The 6,245-nt window shown below is 47.0% G+C and overlaps 1 long non-coding RNA gene across 1 annotated transcript; it reads left to right on the plus strand.

Moving 5' to 3' along the window:
- The first annotated feature begins 7 nt into the window (after window positions 1-7).
- On the plus strand, window positions 8-5,255 carry LOC130584387 (uncharacterized). The gene is made up of 3 exons (XR_008966506.1): window positions 8-158; window positions 4,474-4,713; window positions 4,821-5,255. It is a non-coding gene; the product is annotated as an uncharacterized LOC130584387 (long non-coding RNA).
- Window positions 5,256-6,245: the final 990 nt, after the last annotated feature.

The following is a 6,245-nucleotide window of genomic DNA, read 5'->3' on the forward strand; positions in this document are numbered from 1 at the left end:
CCCTGAGCCGCGCTGGGTGCGCGGGCCCGCCGAGGAATCCCAGGAATGAGGGAATGCTGCTGCGAGCAGGTGGGGAGCGCCGCCCGCACCCATTGGCCGCCGCCGCCGTGACGTCAGCGCCATTAGGGTAATGAGGCAATGACGTCACATCCTCGCAGGTAGGGAGCGCGCGGGCCGGGCCCCGCCCCGGGGGAGGAGCCGGGGAGGAGCGAGGGACACGGGTTCGAGTCCCGGGAGCGCCGGGAACGCGGCGGGACAGGCGAGCACGGGCGATGGAGGAGAGCCCTGCTTCTCTCCCACCCTGCTCTAACCCTAAACCTTTTCCGTTTCCCTCAGAAAAAACTACAGGGAAACAATAAAAACCAAACAAACTACAGGAAAACAACAAAAAAAGTCTCGAGAACAAAAAAAACACTTTCTAAAAGCAGAAACGTGCGTTTCGAATTAAAGCACGCCGTCACTCAGCAGCTGGCAAAGTGGCTCAGAAGCCGCACTGAAACACGCACGAGTGACGAGGAGAAAGTGTTGCCGAGGCTGCCGTAGGTCCCTCCGCTCGCTGGAGGATGGGGACACATGCACGGTGCCACCCGATGTGCCGGCGATCGGTGCGGGCACATCCGTCACTCTGTTTCCTGTTTACTGCTCGCACGGAACGGGGCTGCACAGAATTCTTTCTCCCCAAGTGACTCACTGAGCCACCAGGAGCCGCCGCCAGCCGGACTCGTGTGACAGCAAAGCTGAGCCCTCGCCATGGCCAACAGAGCGCTCCCGACATTTCCCTCTGCAGGGCAGCAGCTCTGGCACAGCCAGCTCTGGACATTGGCTGGGTGAGGCTCTGGACACCGATCTGCTGGAAAAGGAGCACCCTGTCCTCGCCATCCCAGCGCTCCCAGCACCAGCACATCCCCGGGCTGGTTCCCACTGTGCCATTCCCGGGACTCCAGCAATTCMGGAGCACGCCCTGCTACAGAGAGCACTCTGCCCGTTTGTACAGGGTTATCAAATCCTGCTGTCAGCGAGCTGGCGCTTCTGGAAGAGCCGCTTCCCAGAAACCCAGCTGAGGCTTCTGCAGGGCGCTCTGAGGAACCTGGGAATGCTGATCCCAGCAACAGACCGGCAGAAATTAATTACAGAGCAGGAGAGGATATGGGAAAGCGCTGCACTCATCTTCTGGTGCCCACACTGAGCATCACTGGTCACCAAACAGGTCCCAGAACGCTGCATTTTATCCTCACAAGGATCTGAGGTTCTCCCAGACAGCTCTTGGAGCTCATTGCAAAGGGAAAGAAAGGGACAACAAATCACCCTGAATCCCACCAAGAGCCTTAGGGCTGCGGATTTGTGGTGGAACCCAAAAAGAGCCCAGAAGCAGAGCATCTCCATGGAATTCTGCTCGTGGCATTCCTCCTGTCCAGCTCCCCCTCCCTCAATGTGACAGGACACACTGATACAACAAATGCATGAGTGCAAAAAAGGCACCACAACTGTGTTTTCTCAAGGAAAAAAAGCACCAAGGAACAGCAGGGGTTATTTCAGAGCCCAAACCCAGGATTTCAGTGTGAAATGGTGGAAGGAGCACGGCTCCCACCCGCAGCCAGAGCAGCAGCCCAGCCAGGCAGCGTGGGAGGTGCAGGGCAGGGAACGGCCGGGGATGAACCCACACACCCTGCCCTTGGATTCCTTGAAAGATCCTGAGCCCAGGAAGGCTCTGTGCTGTCCAGTTCCCATTTAAAAGTCCATCAAAATCATGCAAGAATAGCTGATGCTGAAGTATTTTCATATCCTTGCAAGGACAGGTCATGAGATCTCAGGGCCACCAAAAACAAGCCAAAAGCACATTCCAAACCTAAATTAAATCCAGATTTAGACTCCACACACTCTATCTTTTTAGCAACTTCAGTTGCTAAAAAAATGAAGTCTCAGAACAACCATGAACATAATTTCATACATGTTGCAAAACTTCCACCTATGACATCTATAACAATATAAGGTAATATTTCTATTTTTTAAATTGATATTGTATKAAGAGATTACTGGAGATTATTTTCATTACCAGCAAGAAAGAAGAGTTTGATGATCTAATATGTGGGAAAAAAAGTAGTCAAAATAGTAATGTAAAACTTTTGTGAGAAAACAAGATACTGGACAAGAAAAATACCATGAACTATGAAAAACAAAACCACAGACCCTGAGAAAAGATCTGAACCAGACATTGGTACATATCACAAGAATTAACTGCTGCAGACTAATTACRAGAGTTTTTAATATGTATCTTTGAGAAAAACATCTGCCACTCCTGTTTGCAACTGCTGGAGGGAAGAGGTGGGAAGGGTTTCTTTGTTTAACCAGACAGAGCTCCTGGGATGAGGAGGAGCTCGAGAAAGGAGAGGTCAAAACAGCTTTTAATCCTTTGGATCTGCTATTACAGCTCCCAGCAGAAGTTTGAGAGCAGGATATTTATGAAACATCCCTCAGCTGGCTGGGAACAGCCACCCTGCAAACAGAGTTCACCCTACAGAGGTGGCAACGTCTGCAAAAACAAAACACACGAGGTGCAAGCTGTCAGACCCTGGAAATCTGGGAAAACAAACCTGAGCACGGCGTAAGAAAGCCTGAACTCAGCTGGTTTGCCTGCTGCTCACCAGGCAAATTCACAGATTAGGAAAGCAAAACCCATTTTGGGTTGATCAACTGGATTTTGTTTTGCTTGGATGTTAAAATTTGCTCTTCACTTGGCACGTGCTGTCTAACCCAATGGTATTAAAAGCTCTTTGCTGGCTCAGATGCCAGCAAAAAATTGCTGAGCTCCAAAAAGGGACTGAGAAGTTGAGGGTTTGTAGCTGGACTAAAACAAAAGCAGTTCTTCAGCACCCAGGTAAGACACTTGAGATGAGGCAGATCCTGGGACAGACTCCAGCWGCCACTCCTGTTCCAAATGTGCATTAATCACCCCAAATTAGTCACATTCCCCACACAGTATGGCCAATACAACAGAAGGTTTAACAGAGTATTTAACTCCTGGGTGGGRGAGCTGGGATTGTGGCTGTCTGTGGAACTTGGCTGCCACAGGATCCATATTTTAAGACTTTTTTTGTTTGGTTTTGTTGGTTTTTTTCAGTACAGAGGCAGAAAAACACCTGAAACCAGAGGGGAAGACCCCCATATTCCAGCAAGTGCAGTTGCAGTCTGTAGGGAAACCCCAGGGCCTAGCCCTGCAGACCCCACTCAAGCATTAATCCTGTAATTATGATTGAAAGGAAGCCTGACATCTGTTCCATGATCAAGTATGAAAATAAAGCATTTCCACTCCAATAAGGGTTGGTTAGAAATGCCTTGGGCAGGTCTGTCCCTCTGTGTCCCCTGCAGTGGCACAGCTCAGTTGTGGGACAGACTGCAGCATTCCCCACTCCTGGGCAAAGGAACCCAAACCTGCCCTGCTGGACCATTTTTGAGTGATTTCAGTGATTTGGAAGAACAGCAGCAGGGGGCACGTGTTGTGTGTGGCTTCAATCACAACTCTCGTGCAGAGCTGCTAAAAAGTTCTGTTTTCTCTAGGTGCCCATCTAAGGAAGTAATTTGCCAGCTGGCATCATTGCATKTGAAATAAAAAGGAATTTATGGAAGTTCTTCCARTTTCTTACTGCCATCCATTTTGTTTTTCAAACAGCAACAATGCAAATACCTCTTTTCCAGCAGCCAGGAATGCCTGAAGCTCCCTGGAGTCTGCACAGCAGCCCTAAACTCTGTCCAAAGATGAGGAAGTTGGTGCCAAAAGCAAACCCTTTTCTCCAAGCTCTCACAAAAGCCATTTATTTGTCACAGGTTTAATTAGGCATGGCAGTGCTTTGCCATCTCTGTCAGCCCAATTACGGTGCCTGCTTCCATCTATCCACACCTTCTTTTAATGGAACAGGTGAATTTTCCACCAAGTGACAGCAGCTTTTAAAATCAATCTCCAAACACGTTTTATCACACACAAACTCCGTAGCCTCAGAAGCAAAGATCTTTTAACACTCCTAAACTCTGAATCTAAAACTGCTCCTTGCAAAAATCCAGATTYATAGGCACTGCATCTCAAAGTTGCCTTTTTATAAAAACACACCCCAAATTCAAAACACTATGGCACACGAGATTTGAATTTTTTTGATGATAGTTTATTATTTCATTACCCTGCAATGTGTTAAATTGCAGTAATTCCAGCCAGACAAGTTGATCCAAACTGTAAGTTGATGGAGTTGGTTATTTATTACCTGCTTCAAGACAAAGCTTGCCCTCTCCATAATTGTCTGCCCCATCATCCAGAGGAAGATGAAAAGAGACAGAGTAATTTCAGTTGGAGCAGGGTCATAGCAGCAGCAGCATAATCTTCAGGCAAACAATGAGATTTTCAGACTCAAACAGAAACGTGAACACTGCTAACTCTGCTCTTTCAGAACATTWAACCACAGGTACTTTCTGCTTGCTTTGTTCTAGAAAAGACTTCACCCCATGGATGTTCCCATAAGATGAAGACAGACAAGACTGCTGAAAAAAAGATTAAATACGAAAGGAGTGTCAGAAGAACAAATGAAAATCAACCCTTGGCCACAAGCCACTGGTTTTAATTTAATTTTTTTCTTTGATAGAAAGACCACAAATGCTTCACAGCAGAGCTCCAAATGGCAAATTCAGTGTAAAAGAAAGGTCAGTATAGCCAGTGATCCACAGCTGAAGGTAAATATTCAGAGCAACCTCTTTATTATGCACTCTTTTCTTTTGCAGTAAATATCCATACAACAGATTTAACTCCCTATTTGATTTGTATTCCATCTCCCACACAGGACAAGATGAACTTTAGTCCAACTGGCATCATTAAAATCATGAACAAATGAAAATCAAGACAGATGCTAAATGATTTTCCTGGTTTCCATGTAAACCCATAGTAAGCWACATCATTTACAGACATTTGCAGGCTGTAAGATCAGGTCCTTCAGTCACCAGGAGTTCTTGGAAACCAAAGGCACCAGCAGGAGGCCACTGGGCATCAAAAGGCTGCCTAAAGCCCTTGGAATATGCAGCTATCAGCTCAAGGGTGAGCTGTGGAATCTCTCTGGAAGAACCAAGCTCAGCCACGTTTGCTGGATGCAAACACCAACCCCGATTTTCCCACTGCTTTGTGGTTCTCACAGCCTGAGCTTGGGAACTGCTGAGGGTTTAGGATCCTTCCTGACTAGGGATTGCTAGACTAAGGTCAGTTATCTCATCAGGATAAGTGGACTCTCATTCTCAGATTTTCAGGGTTTTTGGGTTGTTTTTTTTTTTTTTTTTTTTTTTTTTCTTTCTCCAAATGGCTCACAGGGACAGGAATTGGGCTCTGCTCCCAGGGAACAGGGACAGACTAAGAAGAAATGGCCTCAGTCTGTGCCAGGAGAGGCTCAGGGTGGACATCAGGAGGAATTTCTGCATGGGCAGAGTGGTCAGGCCATGGAAGGGGCTCTCCAGGCAGCTTTGGAGTCCCCATCTCTGGAGCTGTCCAAGGAAAGCCTGGAYGTGGCACAGGTAGGACTCAGTGGCCTGGGAGGGCTTTTCCAACCTCAATGATCCTGTGATTCCTTCATACAAAACACAAATTTTCAGTTCTATACTGGAAAGGGAATCCCGCTAAAAATGAGTCACAGATAAGACAAACAACAGAGGAGACATTCTTTAAACAACAAAAGCATGAAGCAAAAGAAAAGAGATCTTTGTTTTAAAAGCAGCTGAGTGAGTACAACCTTAAATGCAATCCACTTTAAAATGTAAGAATTTTAAATGCAGGGATGCATTTCATCATCTCCTGTTGTCTGCAGGGAACTCACCTCCAAAGTGCCAAATTGCTGCTGACTCAATCTCTCCTTGGCAAGGGTCTGATGCAGGATGCAGGGACAGAGTTAACAGGAGTGTGCAGAATGTGCATAATCTCACCCTCTATCACCCAACACCAGATTTGGGGGGCAACGAGGGGAAAGAAACAGAGAGAAAAAAAATATAAAAAAAGAGATAGTGTAGAATTCCTTGTGAGAATAATTTAGTTTTAAAAAGCTTTGCCCTGGGCTGTGAAGGCAAAGCAGTGTGGCAGCATCATCAGCAGACATTGGGAGCTGCTCTGTGTCAGCCCTTCTTGAAGCATCCCAGGAAGGCTCAAACTTGGCTCTTGTACAGGGACTGAGCCAAAAATCTCACACTGCTGGGAGCAAGACAACTTGAGGATGGCAACATTAAAAAAA

The sequence above is a fragment of the Malurus melanocephalus genome, unplaced genomic scaffold (genome assembly GCF_030028575.1).
Source record: "Malurus melanocephalus ecotype Western Australia unplaced genomic scaffold, MMel_1.1 scaffold_702, whole genome shotgun sequence".
Classification (NCBI taxonomy): domain Eukaryota; kingdom Metazoa; phylum Chordata; class Aves; order Passeriformes; family Maluridae; genus Malurus; species Malurus melanocephalus.